The sequence below is a fragment of the Oncorhynchus nerka genome, linkage group LG9a, assembly GCF_034236695.1.
Source record: "Oncorhynchus nerka isolate Pitt River linkage group LG9a, Oner_Uvic_2.0, whole genome shotgun sequence".
NCBI lineage: Eukaryota > Metazoa > Chordata > Actinopteri > Salmoniformes > Salmonidae > Oncorhynchus > Oncorhynchus nerka.
Genome location: NC_088404.1, coordinates 23,314,525 through 23,333,284, shown reverse-complemented (window position 1 = coordinate 23,333,284; position 18,760 = coordinate 23,314,525). Strand labels below are relative to the sequence as shown.

General features: G+C 41.9%; 1 long non-coding RNA gene across 1 annotated transcript in view; it reads right to left on the bottom strand.

Annotated features, from left to right (window-relative positions):
• Window positions 1-412: 412 nt before the first annotated feature.
• The window catches only part of LOC135573359 (uncharacterized), a 39,802-nt gene continuing 21,454 nt past the window's right edge, over window positions 413-18,760 (bottom strand). Inside the window, exon 2 of the long non-coding RNA XR_010464694.1 lies at window positions 413-3,446. This is a non-coding gene — a long non-coding RNA (uncharacterized LOC135573359). The remainder of the gene's footprint in view (window positions 3,447-18,760) is intronic.

The window sequence follows — 18,760 nt, the reverse complement described above, 5'->3', positions numbered from 1 at the left end:
ATCAATGAGAGTATAGCCAGATGAAATGATAATTAAAATATTGGTGCACATGACAATCTTTCCTTAAGTGCAGAGATGTATTATAGGTAGGTAATGAATGTGTGGGAGAATTAACGCAGCAGAAAGATCTGCATGTTAGTTCAAATCCAAGGTGGGGTCCTATTCAAAAGTAAATATTAAGTGATCATGTCAAATGTAATAATATTGTTTAAAGATTTGTACACTATTTTAGCTGAACGGCATTCCACTTACCTTAAAACCCAGATACCATTTCATTACTTTACTTAAAACGGTTTGGGTCACCAGGGACAATCAAGGGAGCTTCAGGTGACCATGACACAACAACAAAATCATCTCCGGGACAAACTGGGAACTAGAAAAAAGTATGCAAAGGAAAAGGCACAACACTCGCTCACCATTAAACATGTTGTTGTTTTATTTAAGCAAGGTTAAAAGATAAACATGTCGGCCTACATTGGCCTTAATCAGAATCATAATGTTTTTTATACACAGTATGCACATTGATTAGACACAGTATGTTTAACATAGTAGAAAACACACAAAGTCCCGGTCTTATAATATCACGTCAGTAAGCCATTTGAGCAGTATATGTTGGTCAAGAGCCAACGTCATTCCTGAACCTGTTGATTTCACACCGTGCTCTGTCCTGTTCTAGCACAGCCATCACACAGACAGACCTTGTGCTGCAGAGCAGTGCAGTGAAGCGAGGACTTGAAGTTTTAACAAAAACACATAAGAGACAGTAAAATAGGATACCCAACTCACTCGGTCTTCATCTCCTCTCACTTCACCTGCACTATTAATCTTGGCAGCCCACTCAGCATTTACCACAGAATATGCAGCCCACAGGATGTACTGCAGAATGTGTAACTGCTGTAGCATGTTCACTGCAAGGGGTTGTTTGAGGACAGAGATGGCATTTGGCATAAAGACTTAATATTTAGCATGACAATAACAATTCAACAATCGCGTGGGCTGTGAGCAAACTTCACATCACAGTTAGAAAATAAAAAGTTTGACTAAGACCATTTCCTTAGAGTGTTTATACTGTACTTCTTTGTGAGGCTGCTGACTTAGCCACCAGCGAGATGTCCCGTCTCAGTTTAAAGGAATCCTAAACTTTGTTGTTTTATCTTGTTTATTTCTTCATGGCTATTGACTGACTCCACATGAAACCTGACCAGTGCTGTCTGTAGTGTTCAGAGAACGTCCTAGCTAGCATAGAAACACAGAGATTAGGGAGGAGCAGCTCCCACACCACGAAGAGACAAAACATCACATGCATATTATGCACCCACACACATATCACAGAAACAGCCACACTTGTCACACAATCTGATAAGCGCAGCTATACCTCTTCGTAGGGATTTATGCTGACAACGTTGGGCTTTTATTTGCTTTTCTCTCCGCAATTTCACCCCAGAAATGGCTTGGCCCGGCAGTATCCCTGGGCAACCCCCTTTTCACAGGGCTAACAAATGTAGCGGATGTTGCTACGCTACTGAGTGGCCAATAGGGAACACTGCAGCATGGAAACTAGCTGCCAGAGGTCACTGCTGTACTGGGCACTGGGGCAGTACTGCTGCACACAGCCTCTCTCTCTCTCAGGCAAGCCAGCCTGAACAGCATACCAAGCGGGGGCTCAGTTCAGTTAAAGAAATCACTGGGATTCAAAGTTTGCTGGAGCTGGAGGGACTTATTGTTGGTTATTGCTGAGGGGGCACTTTGTTTGTGGTCAGCGAGTCACAGAATGAATTATTCTTCTGCTCTCCACCCTGGTTTCATAGTTTGTGCTGGCAACTGGTGTACCCAACAATGTATATAAACCCTGGATGACTGACAGGGGTTATGTACTGAAGCCACCACGCTGCCATCTTGGTACTCGTCCTCCAGTGTAAAAAAAGATTTTGGAAGCTATAGGAATGCATTTATTAATGTCCACATTCATTTTTGACGTTTATTATTTTACAGACACCTTAATGCATACTTTAAAATTATATTAATGTTAGCTAAACATTATTAAAAACAAGTATTATATTATTTATTTTGAGTACTAATGTTACTGTCCCCACTACAACCCCCAAAAAATACTGAAATACATGTAATTTTGTCCTTGAAACACTTCATTCAAATATTGTAGAATTCCATTAATTCCTGTGGAGGACTGCTGGGGAGTACCAACATGGCCGACCGGTAGCTTCAAAGCCTCTCAATGGCCAACAAACAGCATCAGCAATCCAGGGTTTATACACATCATTGAATGTACCTCATTTTAATTGGAGCTCCTGAACCTCAAGTTTTTTCTTATTTTTGTCAGAGCAGCTAACTCAGACATGAATACCTTTATTTAACTAGGCAAGTCAGTTAAGAACAAATTCTTATTTACAATGACTGCCTAGGAACAGTGGGTTAACTGCCTGTTCAGGGGCATAATGACAGATTTGTACCTTGTCAGCTCAGGGGTTTGAACTTGCAAACTTCCGGTTACTAGTCCAACGCTCTAACCACTAGGCTACCCTGCCACCCCATATGGGGGCAGAGCAGGTTGAATGTGTTGAATGCATTCTGCAAATTGTTTCTGCTGCCATTTGACACATTTAGGATCCCATCTGGGCTTCCCAGTGTGTTTCCATGTGTGCCTCCTGTCCTCTTGGGGCAATATTAATTACTACACCACTGAGACTGTGCCGGGAACAGACCACTTTCCTGGTGCACATAGTTGACTGGAGGTCAGGCCTTGGCCCTGTGATGCTGGGGAAACTGGGAAAACTCAGAGCCGACTAGGGTGGTGTGGGGGGGGGTCTTTCCTGTTGCCATCGACCCAGGGCCTTGGAGACAGCCAGACAGGAAGCAGGCCCTATACCCTAGCAGTGAGCAACTCTCTCTGGGTAGCCTCTAATTTACCCCCAGGAGTGTACTTCCTGTTAGGCCCATTATCAGCCTTTGTGTAAACTACCCAAAATACCCGAAAGGGTTTTCCCTCCTAATAGAGTGTGTATAAATTATCCTAAAGCAGTAGGGAATCAAATCAGGTAAGTATTTCCCACCATAAAATGAATCATGAAAAAGAGGATACCTAAACCTGACCAGATTAATAAGCCATACATCTGATTTTATGGTTTCTTGTCTTTGGGGAAGCCAAGTGGTATTTAGCTCATGGATGACATTTAAAACAAAGTCAAATGTAAAAACTAAGTATGGTAGATTTCATAAATGTTGTCATTATTGGTTAATAAAATGACCTAAATACTGAAATGATATATAACAAACAAATGATTCAAGTTTGATGGGGTACAAAGAAACAGTCCATCACACGACTGGAAGAAATGAAGTAATTTAAAAGGTGATGTCATGTCTTACCGGCTTAGATGTGGTGGAGGCCAACAGAACAGAAGCAGTTGGACCACTTGATGTAATGGAACAGCCTGTCAAACAAAAGAGAAAAAAAAACAGGGGCTGAACTTCAAGCCGACTCTTGATGAAATACAAGATGGATGGGGACATTTTAAAGTGCAAACAACATACAGCTACTGTAAAGAACAGGCACACAGCAGTGAAGTGTTATTTGTGGGTAGATGTTTTGTAGAAGCCAGAATGGAGTCTACAGATAATGTGAAGGTAGGCTGTGTGTTTTGTGAATGAGTGAGAGTGCAGCCAAGTGGCAAATGTCATTCAGGGGCCATTAAAGGACTGGGAGATCACAGAAAACAATATTTAGCCTGACACACACAACTCTAAATTGGTAAACGAGGTCAACTGCTCCTCTGCCTGTGCGTGTGATTGTCTGCTGCACATCTGTTTATGTATGTATGTGTGTGCATTCACCTCTAAAAACCTCTACAGGCAGATGGCAATTGTTATCATGTTATTGAACCACCAACACATGGGAATGATACAGTGGAAAGCAGTACAAGAGGCAATGCACTTGTGATGAACATAGTATTTCCTTTGGAGTGAATTGAGTCAATGAAAATGGCGAACCGCTGTCTATTTTGGGCCTTTGGAAATTCCATAGCCGTCCCATGATCAAATGGACAAAATGTCTTATGGGTGCATTTAAACACTCAAGAAGTTATTCTAGCCATGATTAATAAGCTACCGAGCAGAGATGTCATCCTTTTCTGGGTAATGGGCATGCCAAATCTGTCAAACCAGAGGTTAGAATGAGTCAGTGAGTGTCTAAGTGGAAAGAATGCAGGTTGACAGTGAGTGGAGCGAGAGCTTCCAGTCTATTCCATGAGCTCATGCTGCATTAGGCTATGCAGGTCTGAGTGGCATCTTCCTCCATTTTCCTAGTTAACAGCAGGCCAGCTGCTCAGCCGCTCTCTCACTCTTACTTGTGGGGCTTTTCTCTCACATGGCACTCATTCAACTACAGGCAGACCAGTCAGGGCCTAGGTGCTCTGCTTCCAGCCCCAGCCACTCAGCCCCAGTCCCACTCAGTTCCCATTGATTGTGGAGTGGAGGGTGCAAGGGGTGGGAGGTAATAAAGAGAAACATTAACTGCGGACATGGTATTTTTAAGAGAGTACATTCATTTTTTTTTTTTTAATGAATGTAAAGTCAACATGTCATTAGTTTTTGTTTTGTTGTGGATCTCAAACCATAAATAAACCTGTGAAACATAAGTTAAAGATGGCAATGAACTGGCAATTGGTATTTTTCTTTCTTCCTCGAATCTCCCCGATTCCTACATTCTGGGAAACCAGACTTCACACTCCACTGCTTTCGTATTGCTGTTCTCCTGTGAAACCTTAAAGGGAAAGTTCCATTTTTTGTTGTTTCCTCCAATTCGTTTTTAAAATGGGTTAGCTGGTTCCTTGGCAATGTCCAGAATCTCCTGGCTAGTATTTATCATTCTTGGTTAATGGAAAATAAGCTTAACTTCAAAAAAGTGTAATGTCCCTTTAAGACACCCATGTAGAGCACAGGGGATAGGGACAGAATCTCACTTTGAGAGATAATACCATCTTTGATATCAGATCTCGAGGATTATCAAAGGAGAAGAGATCTTATACGGCACTCAAAGAATAGCAGGTGGGCCGACAAAGAAAAGGAACAAATCACCTCAATACATTTTCTTTCATTTGCTGACCTTTGTACCTTTTCACAAAATCTTCCAACAGATGACAGAGCTTAAAAACTGCATGCTTGGGGGTGTTAATAACGAGACTGAAAGCTTTTCACAATACATCTGATTTCATTTAGCAGGTTGAGCTAGTCTTTCCCAAAATGTGTTATAATTACTCCATCTGTACATTCTCACAGCCTACACACTGAGTATGACCACCAGGCCTGGCCTATTAAACATCCTACACACTGAGAATGAACACCAGGGGTGGCCTATTAAAAAGGAAATTAATACTTCATATTTTACATTAAACAGTCAGGAAGGGTGCTGATTCTATACAGTAAATCCAATGTGAGCCAGAATGGCTGCTGCCTCTTATAAGAGTGAGTTCCTCTGCTGAGCGGGTTGCCAGGTCTGTGGTGTATTCCCCCTTAGGTTTTTAAATTCCCCACTCTGGGATGGTAGCTTTGGAGAAAGAGAGAAGAGCCCTGGTGTCACTGGCAGATACCCTGGTACTCCCCTCCTTTTTTCCGCCTCCTTCCCCTCTCCTCCTTGGCAAAGCAATCAGCCCTACGTTTGGCCTCAATCAAATCAAATAAAATGTTGTTGGTCACGTACACGTATTTTGCAGAAGTTATTGCAGTGTGTGTGTGTATATGCTTATGATCGGACAGGCGGGAAGAGGTGTAAGAGTGCTTGTGTGTGTGTGTGTGTGTGTGTGGTGCAGTGCGGTCCAGCGATGCCTCAAGTTTCTAACACTGTAATTATACTCAGAGAATGCTGGAGCCGGGCCAGTCATGTAGTGTGGCTGGCCATTCACCCCTCTGAGGAGCTGGCTCCACGGGCTCCACGTTCCAACAGGAAAACAGCATTTGGAAAAGACAAACACTATATATACACATACAATACCGTTCAAAAGTTTGGGGTCACTTAGAAAAGTCCTTGTTTTTGAAAAGAGAAGCACATTTTTTGTCCATTAAAATAACATAATTTACAACATTAACATTGTAGCTAGAAACAGCAGATTTGTTATGGAATATCTACATAAGTGTACAGAGGCCCATTATCAGCAACCATCACTTCTGTGTTCCAATGGCACGTTGTGTTAGCTAATCCAAGTTTATCATTTGAAAAGGCCAATTGATCATTAGAAAACCATTTTGCAATTATGTTAAACAGCCGTCTCAACGTCAACAGTAAAGAGGCGACTCCGGGATGCTGGCCTTCTAGGCAGAGTTGCAAAGAAAAAGCCATATCTCAGACTGGCCAATAAAAATAAAAGATTAAGATGGGTAAAAGAACACAGACACTGGACAGAGGAACTCTGCCTAGAAGGCCAGCATCCCGGAGTCGCCTCTTCACTGTTGACGTTGAGACTGGTGTTTTGCGGTTACTATTTAATGAAGCTGCCAGTTGAGGACTTGTGAGGCGTCTGTTTCTTAAACTAGACACTAATGTACTTGTCCTCTTGCTCAGTTGTGCACCGGGGCCTCCCACTCCTCTTTCTATTCTGATTAGAGCCAGTTTGCGCTGTTCTGTGAAGGGAGTAGTACACAGCGTTGTACGAGATCTTCAGTTTCTTGGAATTTTCTCACATGGAATAGCCTTCATTTCTCAGAACAAGAATAGACTGACGAGTTTCAGAAGAAAGTTCTTTGTTTCTGGCCATTTTGCACCTGTAATCGAACTCACAAAGGCTGATGCTCAACTAGTCTAAAGAAGGCCAGTTTTATTGCTTCTTTAATCAGAACAACAGTTTTCAGCTGTGCTAACATAATTGCAAAATGTTTTTCTAATGATCAATTAGCCTTTTAAAATGAAAAACTTGGATAAGCTAACACAATGTGCCTTTGGAACACAGGAGTGATGGTTGCTGATAATGGGCCTCTGTACACCTATGTAGATACTTTTTAAAATTTTTATTTATTTTATCAGCCGTTTCCGGCTACAATAGTCATGTACAACATTAACAATGTCTACACTGTTTTTCTGATCAATTTGATGTTATTTAAAATGGACAAAAAAAAGAAGCTTTTCTTAGAAAAACAAGGATATTTCTAAGTGACCCAAAACTTTTGAACGGTAGTGTATGTGTGTGTACACACACACTTGCAGCACACGCACACACACTTGCAGCACAGGTATCCCAATGTCAGATCAACAGAAACTCTGAGATGCTGAAATATGGTAATGTCAAAAGCAGAGCCATGTGTTTTGATCCTTAAAACAGTGATATACTGTGCACCGCACCCGTATTGACTGGAGGCATTTTATTTGGCGTGACCCTGCATTGCTGATATCATTCGGAGGGACAGGTTACGTCGCACAAGTGGAAAAGAAATTGCAGCCATCATTCACTGTATTATACACTAGAAAAGTAACATGAAAGTGGATTTGGAGCACATCTTAAAAATGGCAAGCACTTTAATAATGAGCAAGAGAGGTGCCGAAAGCCCTAAAGGTCTACCCCAGAAACTACAGATCATTAAATCAGAGAGGTCTATTCAGAGCTTATGGCAACGGACACATTTGGACGATCCCCAAGACATATCTGGAAATTCTGAAATCACTACAAGGCCCTGATACATTACATTGTCAGCAGCGGAACGCATACCTATGTGCCTTATTCCACAATAACTACATTTTAATCTATAAAGCTACTAGCTAAAGCACTTTGCATACTAAGCTTGTCACAGCTTTGTATATCAAATATGACAATGCCGTTACAATACCTGCAGTATGTCCGTGTCTTCATATAGTCCAGTCATCCCATTGGCCTGTCTATAACCTATGAGACAGGGACAGACAGGGGCCACCTAGGCATCGTGGACAGCATGGGTTCAGAATTCATTACACAGTAATTAGGCCATCTGTGCATTATTTATTTATTTAACAAGGCAAGTCACTTAAGAACAAATTATTATTTACAATGACGGTCTACCCCAGCCAAACCTGAATGATACTGGGCCAATTGTGCCCCACCCTACGGGACTCCCAATCACAGCCAGATGTGATTTAGCCTGGATTCGAACCAGGGACTGCATCTTACACAGATAGACTGCTGCGCCACTCGGGAGCCCATTAACAGTGCAGAATATTTCAGATCAGTTATAAACACCTTAAGCATTAAAAGTGTAGGGCCAAATATCACAAAATGGGACACAAGTGCAGATAGGCTTTGTTACAGTTCAGATTCTAAAAATACGATTCACATTACAAAACATTAATTACTTAAATAACTCTTCATGGGAAAAATATGTTTCCCTGCAAGTGAAAAGCGATACAGAAAAATAAACTGTTTGAATTAAACAGATACTTTCCAAGGAATCAGGTCAAAAACAGTTGCATTTGGTGCAGTAACAATTACTTAATATTTAACCATGTTATTAAACACACCTTTGCCTAAATTGGGTAAATTTCTGCCAATACTACTGTAAATCAAGGAATATAAAAATCACGGTAAACACAAAAACACAATGCAAAAAATATTGTTCACTATCTGCAAGTGCTAGTCAAGTAAAGTGCTTCTTAACTTGTAAAGTGTACGTCATTTGAATGAATACAAAATGATCAGCAAATTATAGATTAAGATTTACACACAACTAGAAGCAGCCTGTGTATGATGCACCAGCTACTTTTGTCAGCTGCCCACATCAGTGTTCCTCTTGCATGGTCTGAGAGCTCCTGTCCTCTCCTGCAGTAGCAGAAGCAGCAGTGTGCTAAGTCTCATAGTCCTGTCCCAGTCCTAAGAGTGAATGATGGGATACTTTCCTGACTGACACAGCTTATCCCAGCTACACATGCACACACACACACTGACAATCTCTCCCCACAAACCGCACTACCCTGTCCCAGCTGCTTTCCTTGCACACTGGCAGCTGAGAAGCATAGCTTAAAGGGATACTTCAGGATTTTGGCAATGAGGCCCTTTATCTACTTCCCCAGAGTCATATCAACTAGTGGATACCAGTGTTATGTATCCCATAGCCAACGCTAACTAGTGCTAGCGCAATGATAACGCTAGTTAGTGGACTCGAGAAACATCTTATAACTTCCTTCACACTGGACTGAGAAAACAATGGTATCCACAAGTGTATCTGACTCTGGGGAAGTAGATACGGGGCCTCATTGCCAAAATCCGGAAGTATCCAGTGGGAAATCTGAGGTTTTTCCAGCTCGGCTAATAAAAATCATTGATTCCGAAAAGTTTTACACTGGGTAGACATAAAGAGGGAGGGAGAAGAGCGCCTTCATATGGAGTTAGTTAGGCTCCATTCATTAATGAAAGGTTTAGCTGCAGGGCCAATCACAATGTGAACAACAAAGACAAAGTAGTGTGACGTTAATTTATTCCTCATTTCATTCTTTTTTTTCTCTATCATTTTTCAACGTTTCTCTACATTGTTGCGAAGGGCCCATAAGAAAGCATTTCACTGTTAGTCTACACCTGTTGTTTACCAAGCATGTGACTAATCCATTTTGCTTGATTGATTTGGATGGATTTGACTGAGAAACACATGCAGAGATAGAGTAGACTACCTCTGTCTGTGATTCACATTGGTCCTGTACCCTTGGCAAGGTGCATTTAAACATCATTCAAATCAAATCAAATTTTATTAGTTAGTTCAATTCACACAATGTCTGAAGCTAAGGAGAAGTGAGCATGTTAGACGTTGCCATTAGGGCACAGTAAATGAAATACCACTTTACATTGACAACTATTAGAACCAAGAAACTTGTGTTGTCTGTTCATTCTTTTGTTTCTGGATAATATAAGTCCTCATTTCTAAATTGCTCTTTTAGAATAGGTACTATATAATAATCCTCTTGACGAGAGCCACATTATTAATTACCACTTTGGACAGTGTATGAAAAACAGGCCTCATTCAGATTTTACTTCAGAGCCAGATAATGACACTACCAAAAAGCCAGACTGGGCCACAAAACCATAAACTCAATCTTAAGAATAAACTCAGTCAGCACTGGAAACTGGGTTGGTACAAGAAGGCCAGTGTGTGGTGCTTATCCCCCATATAACACCATACTGTCCATTTCTACGTACAACATACATATAGTGACACGTACAGTATGGTGTCCTCATAGAAAGATTATTACCTTTAGATCCTAAATTGGCTTCCAGAATGCAATAATTAAATCAATCATGAGATGATTCATATCTTCAGTTCATTTTCAGAAAGTAGTCCATTCTTATTGATTTGATATCAAGCATGTCCTGCAAATCACTTGACATTCCTCACCTGAAAATGACATGATAAAGAACAAAATGATGATAGTCTTCGAAGTCATATCATTTGAAACACTAATTTTTGGGTCAACGTCAGTTCAAAACATTGCACACAATTTCTTAAAATAAATCACACACACTGAAGCTAAACATCTTCTCCACTTGAATTGCTTCTCAGGTATTAATATCCACCTATGAATAACAGATTTATTGAAAAAGAGCCATTGCCAATAATTGGCATGATAACCTCAGTGATGCTGAAGGACACTTTAAAATTACCTTACTTTTATGTGTACCAGTATAAGCATGAGAAAAATTAAAATTATACACCCACTAATTCATTCTATTTCTATGTTATCTTTCAAAAGGCCGACGTACAGCCACGATGAGAGTTAAGCAACCTCTGATATGTAGTTAGTCTGGCTATCCAGCAGCCCAATTACTGTGACAGTATTTCCTGATCAGTAGCTAACCATTCAAATGCTGCGACACTGGCCATTACTAAGTTGTATGTGTTATTTAGTGAACTTTAGTTTGTAAAACGTTGTACCACATTTTAGTATGACTTGGTCCTTCCTCATGCCATGTGCCTGTATAGCGTTCAATGAGTTGACTGAGCCGGTCTGTGGCAGTTCCCACGTCTGTTGGGAAAGCCAGCACTCCTAGACCCATACCCAGTCCCACAGCTGCACAAAGATGGGGGGGGGGTTCAATGTAAATAGTACGGGTGGCCATTTGATTAATTGTTCAGCAGTCTTATGGCTTGGAGGTAGAAGTAGCTAAGGAGCCTTTTGAACCTAGACTTGGCGCTTGCCGTGTGGTAGCAGAGAGAACAGACTATGACTAGGGTGACTGTGCCCTGTGTCTGTGTCCATGTCTGTCCTGTGGTCATGTCTGCACATGGTACATCATTCTCTTGAAGAAGAACAATACTCATGGAAACGCCTAGGCGAACGCTCTCATGGATTCTGATTTATCCTCACAGTTTGAGGCAGAAACCACTGGCATCCTCTCTGGACTGTGTTTTCCATTGCTTTCCATTTCAGGAATTGGCCAATGTTTTCTAATGGTCTTAAATGGGATCAAACCCTTCAAGCCCAAACTTTACCCAGTGGCCCAGACAATGGGTGTATTCAGCCACTTTCCTGGTGTGCAATTTAGTTCCAGAGTTCAAGCCTAGCTCGACTCTCTGTGCGAGCTAAGCAAGCATACAGCAGGCTACGCAGCATGCGTGGGTTTAACCCCATTTACTTGTTAAGTGGGGACCCCTCAAAACGTGTGAATGTGTTGTAGCAGCATCAAACAAACTCCCACTGCCGCCCCCGGGTGGTGGATTTAGAGGGGGACAAAGAGAGAGCAAGGGAAGGGGTTAATGGGTCAACTCGTCTGCGTCATCTCAGCTGAGGAGAGGCCAGTCCCTGGAAAAGAGGACAAGAACCTCATGACAAACAAAAACACTAACAGATCACTCTAGAATGTATGGATTTCTGCAATGGTCCGAGAACTTTATCAATGTAACATTTCTATTGTATTTTTTGACACAGTGTTGTTACTTTAGCCAACAATTTTCACACATCAACGAAGGTTGACAATTTGCATGCTAGTTTGACTGAGAATAGAACAGGCTCTGGTTTGCGAAGTGGCAAGGACGTATCATGGTCTGCAGGCTTCAGTGGAGAAACTCCTTCTGGCCAACAATGTGCAGAAAGATCTAGAAATTCAAAAAGGCCATCATCCTAGCCTATTGCTTTCAATCAAGAAAAATCCCTGAATCTCACCTTCACAAAATAGCAAAAATAAGATTCCAGGATTTGTATGTATTTGTATGGGAAATGCTGATGGTCGTTTCCTTCCTGTGAACTGTTAGTAATCCATTAAATGTAGCTAGCTTGCAGGAAATGTTTGACTTTGTTTAGTTGCATTATGTGAGCACAAAATAATGTTAAGGTCCACATTAAAATGGCCATTGCAATGTATTTGAAGAACCCTTTATAATCTTCCCTTTATAAATTGTGACTCAAATATTAAATGCTTCGGTCTGTCAGCACTGCAGCACCCTTCGTACAGTGCCAGCCTGCCCCGCTCATGGTTACCACTGCAAACAGGGCCCAGACAGCTTTGTATTTAGATGAGAGATGTGGACTGCTGCTGCGTGTGAATTTAGAGGGCCTGTAGAGGGCACTCTTCCATCTGGATGAACAGTATAATTCATGGCTGGAGTGCAGTGATGGGGAAACTGCAGTGATGGATGCTAACAGAGCAAGCTCACAGTTAGATAGTACAAACTGTCATACAATATCCTTCCAGTCATTTAATTAGGCTAATCCTTTCTTTTCAAGGCACATTTCTTAATATTTATCATGTTATTTGTGAGGGAGAGGATAACGAATCAAAATGCCTTTTCAAAACAACTCTTACAATTTTATAGCAACATGAAACAAACCAAACAGCTCATTTGTATGCAAATTAAGTGCCGGATTAATGAGGAAAACAAATAGTTTAACCGAAATCTCTGAGAAGAAAATGGCTAAATGGGAGTTCATCACTTGGCTCTGTCATAACCTCACATGGTCTCTCCTATCATTGCTATGCAGACGACACACAATTAATCTTCTCCTTTCCCCCTTCTGATGACCAGGTGGCGAATCGCATCTCTGCATGTCTGGCAGACATATCCGTGTGGATGACGGATCACCACCTCAAGCTGAACCTCGGCAAGACGGAACTGCTCTTCCTCCCGGGGAAGGACTGCCCGTTCCATGATCTCGCCATCACGGTTGACAACTCCATTGTGTCCTCCTCCCAGAGCGCTAAGAACCTTGGCGTGATCCTGGACAACACCCTGTCGTTCTCAACTAACATCAAGGCGGTGGCCCGTTCCTGTAGGTTCATGCTCTACAACATCCGCAGAGTACGACCCTGCCTCACACAGGAAGCGGCGCAGGTCCTAATCCAGGCACTTGTCATCTCCCGTCTGGATTACTGCAACTCGCTGTTGGCTGGGCTCCCTGCCTGTGCCATTAAACCCCTACAACTCATCCAGAACGCCGCAGCCCGTCTGGTGTTCAACCTTCCCAAGTTCTCTCACGTCACCCCGCTCCTCCGCTCCTCCACTGGCTTCCAGTTGAAGTCTCGCATCCGCTACAAGACCATGGTGCTTGCCTACGGAGCTGTGAGGGGAACGGCACCTCAGTACCTCCAGGCTCTGATCAGGCCCTACACCCAAACAAGGGCACTGCGTTCATCCACCTCTGGCCTGCTCTCCCTACCACTGAGGAATACAGTTCCCGCTCAGCCCAGTCAAAACTGTTCGCTGCTCTGGCCCCCAATGGTGGAACAAACTCCCTCAAACTGCCAGGACAGCGGAGTCAATCACCACCTTCCGGAGACACCTGAAACCCCACCTCTTTAAGGAATACCTAGGATAGGATAAAGTAATCCCTCTCACCCCCCTCCCCTGAAAAGATTTAGATGCACTACTGTTCCACTGGAGGTCATAAGGTGAATGCACCAATTTGTAAGTCGCTCTGGATAAGAGCGTCTGCTAAATGACTTAAATGTAAATGTTAAATGTAAATCAACAGTGTTCTGGGCGTCTGGGCAGTCCAGTGAACACTACTTCCTGTGTGTGAAGTCACTCGTATGACAGAGCAGGAAGGAAGTGCTAAGTCAGGAATATCCTCCTGATTGAATCTGCTGACTCAAACTGCCAGCAGCGTCACTCTGTTTTCTCTAAGATAAACACAGCGTCAAAGTAATTATATTAGAGATGGGATTAATGCTAAAAGGAATAAAGAGGTGCTCAGGCAGGCACAGACACAGCTCGGGTAGCCTAGTGGTTAGAGCGTTGGCCTAGTAACCGGAAGGTTGCAAGTTCAAACCCCTGAGCTGACAAGGTACAAATCTGTCATTCTGACCATTCCTAGGCTGTCATTGAAAATAAGAATTTGTTCTTAACTGACTTGCCTAGTTAAATAAAGGTAAAATATATAACCACACACACAATGCAAAAGGTAAAGAGAACAAGAGAGGCTTCACATACCAGATGTTTGAGTGGAATGTATTATGTTATTGATAGTCCCTGGTGAAACCACTGGGGAGGACATTCAGAACATCTATTTTAAGGTCATAAAAGGACAACTATTTACAGAGAAGCTATCCAAATCAGACAGACATCAGACTCAATACACCAGGAAAAGCATTGACATGACTGCATCTTTAGAGCATCATAATCAGTGCTTCCATTTGCTTCTATTTGTGAATTTCAGTGAACCAATAAATAGTCTGGAACCCAAATATGATTTGAGCTTGTGTTCAACTTGCAGTAATGCAATGCAGGGGAATCAGAGTGAGATTGAAAGGCAAATGACCCATGACTAGTCACTCAGCTGATGTTGGGGCAGACAGCAGGGGAAAGAAGAGGCTTGGCTGTTGCTTCCAGATGCACTAATGACTGTATTTAAGCGGTGTCAAATATAGTTTACGCCAGAGCGAGCAGACCAGTCCAAAACCACGACGGCTCAAGTCAAAACCACGATGGTTGAAGTCCAAACCACAAGGATTTTACGAATGCAGGTGGCAGTGTGGAGTTGTGTAACTCCTCTGAGCACCTACCAGAACACAAGTCAACAGGGATGCAGCTATCCATTCCGGTAGAGCTCCATGATTCACAGTGATACAATTACAATAGGGGTTATAGGATCACATAGGTCGACAGGTAGCCTAGCCCAGCGGTTAAGCCTAGCTTAGAGGTTAAGGGTGTTGGGCCAGCAAATGAAAAGTTCTTGGTTCAAATCACTGAGTTGACTAGGTGAATTTTTAAAATATTTTTTTATCAGTAAATTTCCCCATGAGCAAGGCATTTAACCCTAATTGCTCCTTTAAATTCACTCTGGATAAGATAGTCTGCAAATTGGCAAAAAATAATCATCATCTACATCAATAAAACTCTCTAAATCAGAGAATGAAAAGGAAAAAAAAATCCCTGTCAGAGCTGGGAAGTGATACATGATGTAGTAATTACAGGTATAGGATAGAGGTCGACCGATTAATCGGAATGGCCGATTAATTAGGGCCGATTTCAAGTTTTCATAACAATCGGTATTTTTGGGCGCAGATTTCCGATTAATTTCAATTACGGCCTAGGACGGTGGGTTAACTGCCTTGTTCAGGGGCAGAACGACAGATTTTCACCTCGTCAGCTCAGGGGATCCAATCTTGCAACCATACAGTTAACTAGTCCAATGCTCTAACCATTGCACTCCACGAGGAGCCTGCCTGTTACGCGAATGCAGTAGAAGCCAAGGTAAATTGCTAGCTAGCATTAAACATATCTTATAAAAAACAATCAATCATAATCACTACTTATAACTACTAATCCAGTTTAGCAGGCAATATTAACCAGGTGAAATTGTGTCATTTCTCTTGCGTTCATTGCATGCAGAGTCGGGGTATATGCAACAGTTTGGGCTGCCTGGCTCATTGCGAACTAATTTGCCAGAATTTTACATAATTATGACATAACATTGAAGGTTGTGCAATGTAACAGGAATATTTAGACTTAGGGATGCCACCCGTTAGATAAAATACCGAACGGTTCCGTATGTCACTGAAATAATAAACGTTTTGTTTTCGAAATGATAGTTTCCGGATTCGTATTTCTGTGTGTTATTATGTTATAATTAAGTCTGATTTGATAGAGCAGTCTGACTGAGCAGCAGCAGGCCCGTAATCATTCATTCAAACAGCACTTTTGTGCGTTTTGCCAGCAACTTTTCGCAAGCATAGCGCCGTTTATGACTTCAAGCCTGTCAGCCTAATGGCTGGTGTAACCGATGTGAAATGGCTAGCTAGTTAGCTGGGTGTGCGCTAATACCATTTTAAACGTCACTCGCTTTTAGATTTGGAGTAGTTATTCCCCTTGCGCTGCAAGGGCTGCGGCTTTTGGTGGGCGATGGGTAACGCTGCTTCGAGTGTGGCTGTTGTCGATGTGTTCCTGGTTCGAGCCCAGGTAGGGGCGAGGAGAGGGGTGGAAGCAATACTATAGTGGCAATACTATAGTGCCTATAAGAACATCCGATAGTCAAAAGTATATGAAATACAAATAGTATAGAGAGAAATAGTCCTATAAATACTATATTAACTACAACCTAAAACCTCTTACCTTGGAATATTGAAGTCTCATGTTAAAAGGAACCACCAACTTTCATATGTTCTCATGTTCTGAGCAAGGAACTTAAACGTTAGCTTTTTTTACATGGCACATATTGCATATTGGCACATATTACTTTCTTTTCCAACACTTTGTTTTTGCATTATTTAAACCAAATTAAACGTTTCATTATTTATTTGAGGCTAAATTGATTTTATTGATGTATTATATTAAGTTAAAATAAGTGTTCAGGGCCTCCCGGGTGGCGCAGTGGTTAAGGGCGCTGTACTGCAGCGCCAGCTGTGCCACCAGAGACTCTGGGTTCGTACCCAGGCTCTGTCGTAACCAGCCGCGACCGGGAGGGTTTGGCCGGTAGGGATATCCTTGTCTCATCACGCACCCGCAACTCTTGTGGCGGACCAGGTGCATGGTGTTTCCTCTGACACATTGGTGCAGCTGGCTTCTGGGTTGGATGGCACTGTGTTAAGAAGCAGTACGGCTTGGTTGGGTTGTGTATTGGAGGACACATGACTTTCAACCTTCTCTCCCGAGCCCGTACGGGAGTTGTAGCGATGAGACAAGATAGTAGTTACTAAAAAAAAACTATTGGATACCATGAAATTGGGGAGAAAAAGGGGTAAAATAATAATAAATAAAGTGTTGTTGTATTGTTGTAATTGTCATTATTACAAATAAATGTAAAATATATATATATATTTTTTTAAATCGGCCGATTAATCGGTATCGGCTTTATTGGTCCTCCAATAGTATTGGTATCGGTGTTAAATCATAAAATCGGTCGACCTCTAGTATAGGAGCATCTAATCAGTAGTTTATTACTTCATAGACATCAGTAAATGACAGACATAGCCTAGCTGACCTCATTCTGCAAAACATTGATAAAAAAGAAGAGATGAGTTCAGAATGATATGTCTTCAGTGAGGAAGCCCGGGGGAAGTCGAGAGAAATGGCGAGAGGGAGGTCCATGTTTACCGACTTGTTTAATTGCCACAGTGTGGTAGCCTAGCCAAGAAGCCCAGCATGCCTTTCTTCTAGCTCACAACGGTGCTTTTGATTATAGGCCTGGCGGGAGCTTGAGGGAGAGATGGCTGTGCCTTGGCAATGAGCTTCCCTTGTCTGCCATTAGTCACACTGGGGACAACGCTCTGAGGTCCTTCACTTATAGTAGCTACTACTTCACACTGTACAGAAGTGTTATGGTAGACCTACTAAAAGCGTTAGCTAGGCCACTACTTCACACTGGACAGAAAACAGACACTGTGGCTCAGGGACTAGGTTACATATTGCCGTAGAATATTTCCTAGTAGTAGGTGTTTTTACTACATTATTACCATGGTTGCTACTGAAATGGATAGAAATGAACAGAACTATCTACTAATTTAATGTTTTTATTTAATTTATATATTTGTTGTTGCACTGTTGAGAGGAGAGCTTGCAAGTAAGCTTTTCATTGTACTGTGTATCCTGTGCATATGACAAAACAAACATAGACTTGATCTGAGATGCGATGAGAGAACAGAGAGGATGAAGAAAACAAAGAAAGTTTGTTTTCTTCATCCTCTCTGTTCTCTCATCGCATCTCAGATCAAGTCTATGTTTGTTTTGTCATATGCACAGGATACACAGTACAATGAAAAGCTTACTTGCAAGCTCTCCTCTCAACAGTGCAACAACAAATATATAAATTAAATAAAAACATTAAATTAGTAGATAGTTCTGTTCATTTCTATCCATTTCAGTAGCAACCATGGTAATAATGTAGTAAAAACACCTACTACTAGGAAATATTCTACGGCAATATGTAACCTAGTCCCTGAGCCACAGTGTCTGTTTTCTGTCCAGTGTGAAGTAGTGGCCTAGCTAACGCTTTTAGTAGGTCTACCATAACACTTCTGTACAGTGTGAAGTAGTAGCTACTATAAGTGAAGGACCTACCCTGCTCTGACTACTAAAGGTTATGTGAGCAACTCTGTCTGGAATAAGTGTAATACCCCTGCTAGGTCTACAAAAGCTACTCATTCACATTGGACAGGGGTCAGACTATGCTGGCGCAGGAAATAGATGCTGTATTGACAAATTATTTATCCTGCAACTCACAAATTAACATTATAAGGGCCTGTGACGTGGGGTACAGATGTGTTCAAGTCGCAGGTGGAAAATCAACAATAATATTTTTTTCCTGATCTGAGAGAGAGACAGAGGTCAATGGTAGGAGTTGTCAGGCAATGAGCAGTGAGTGTCTGTGATAAGT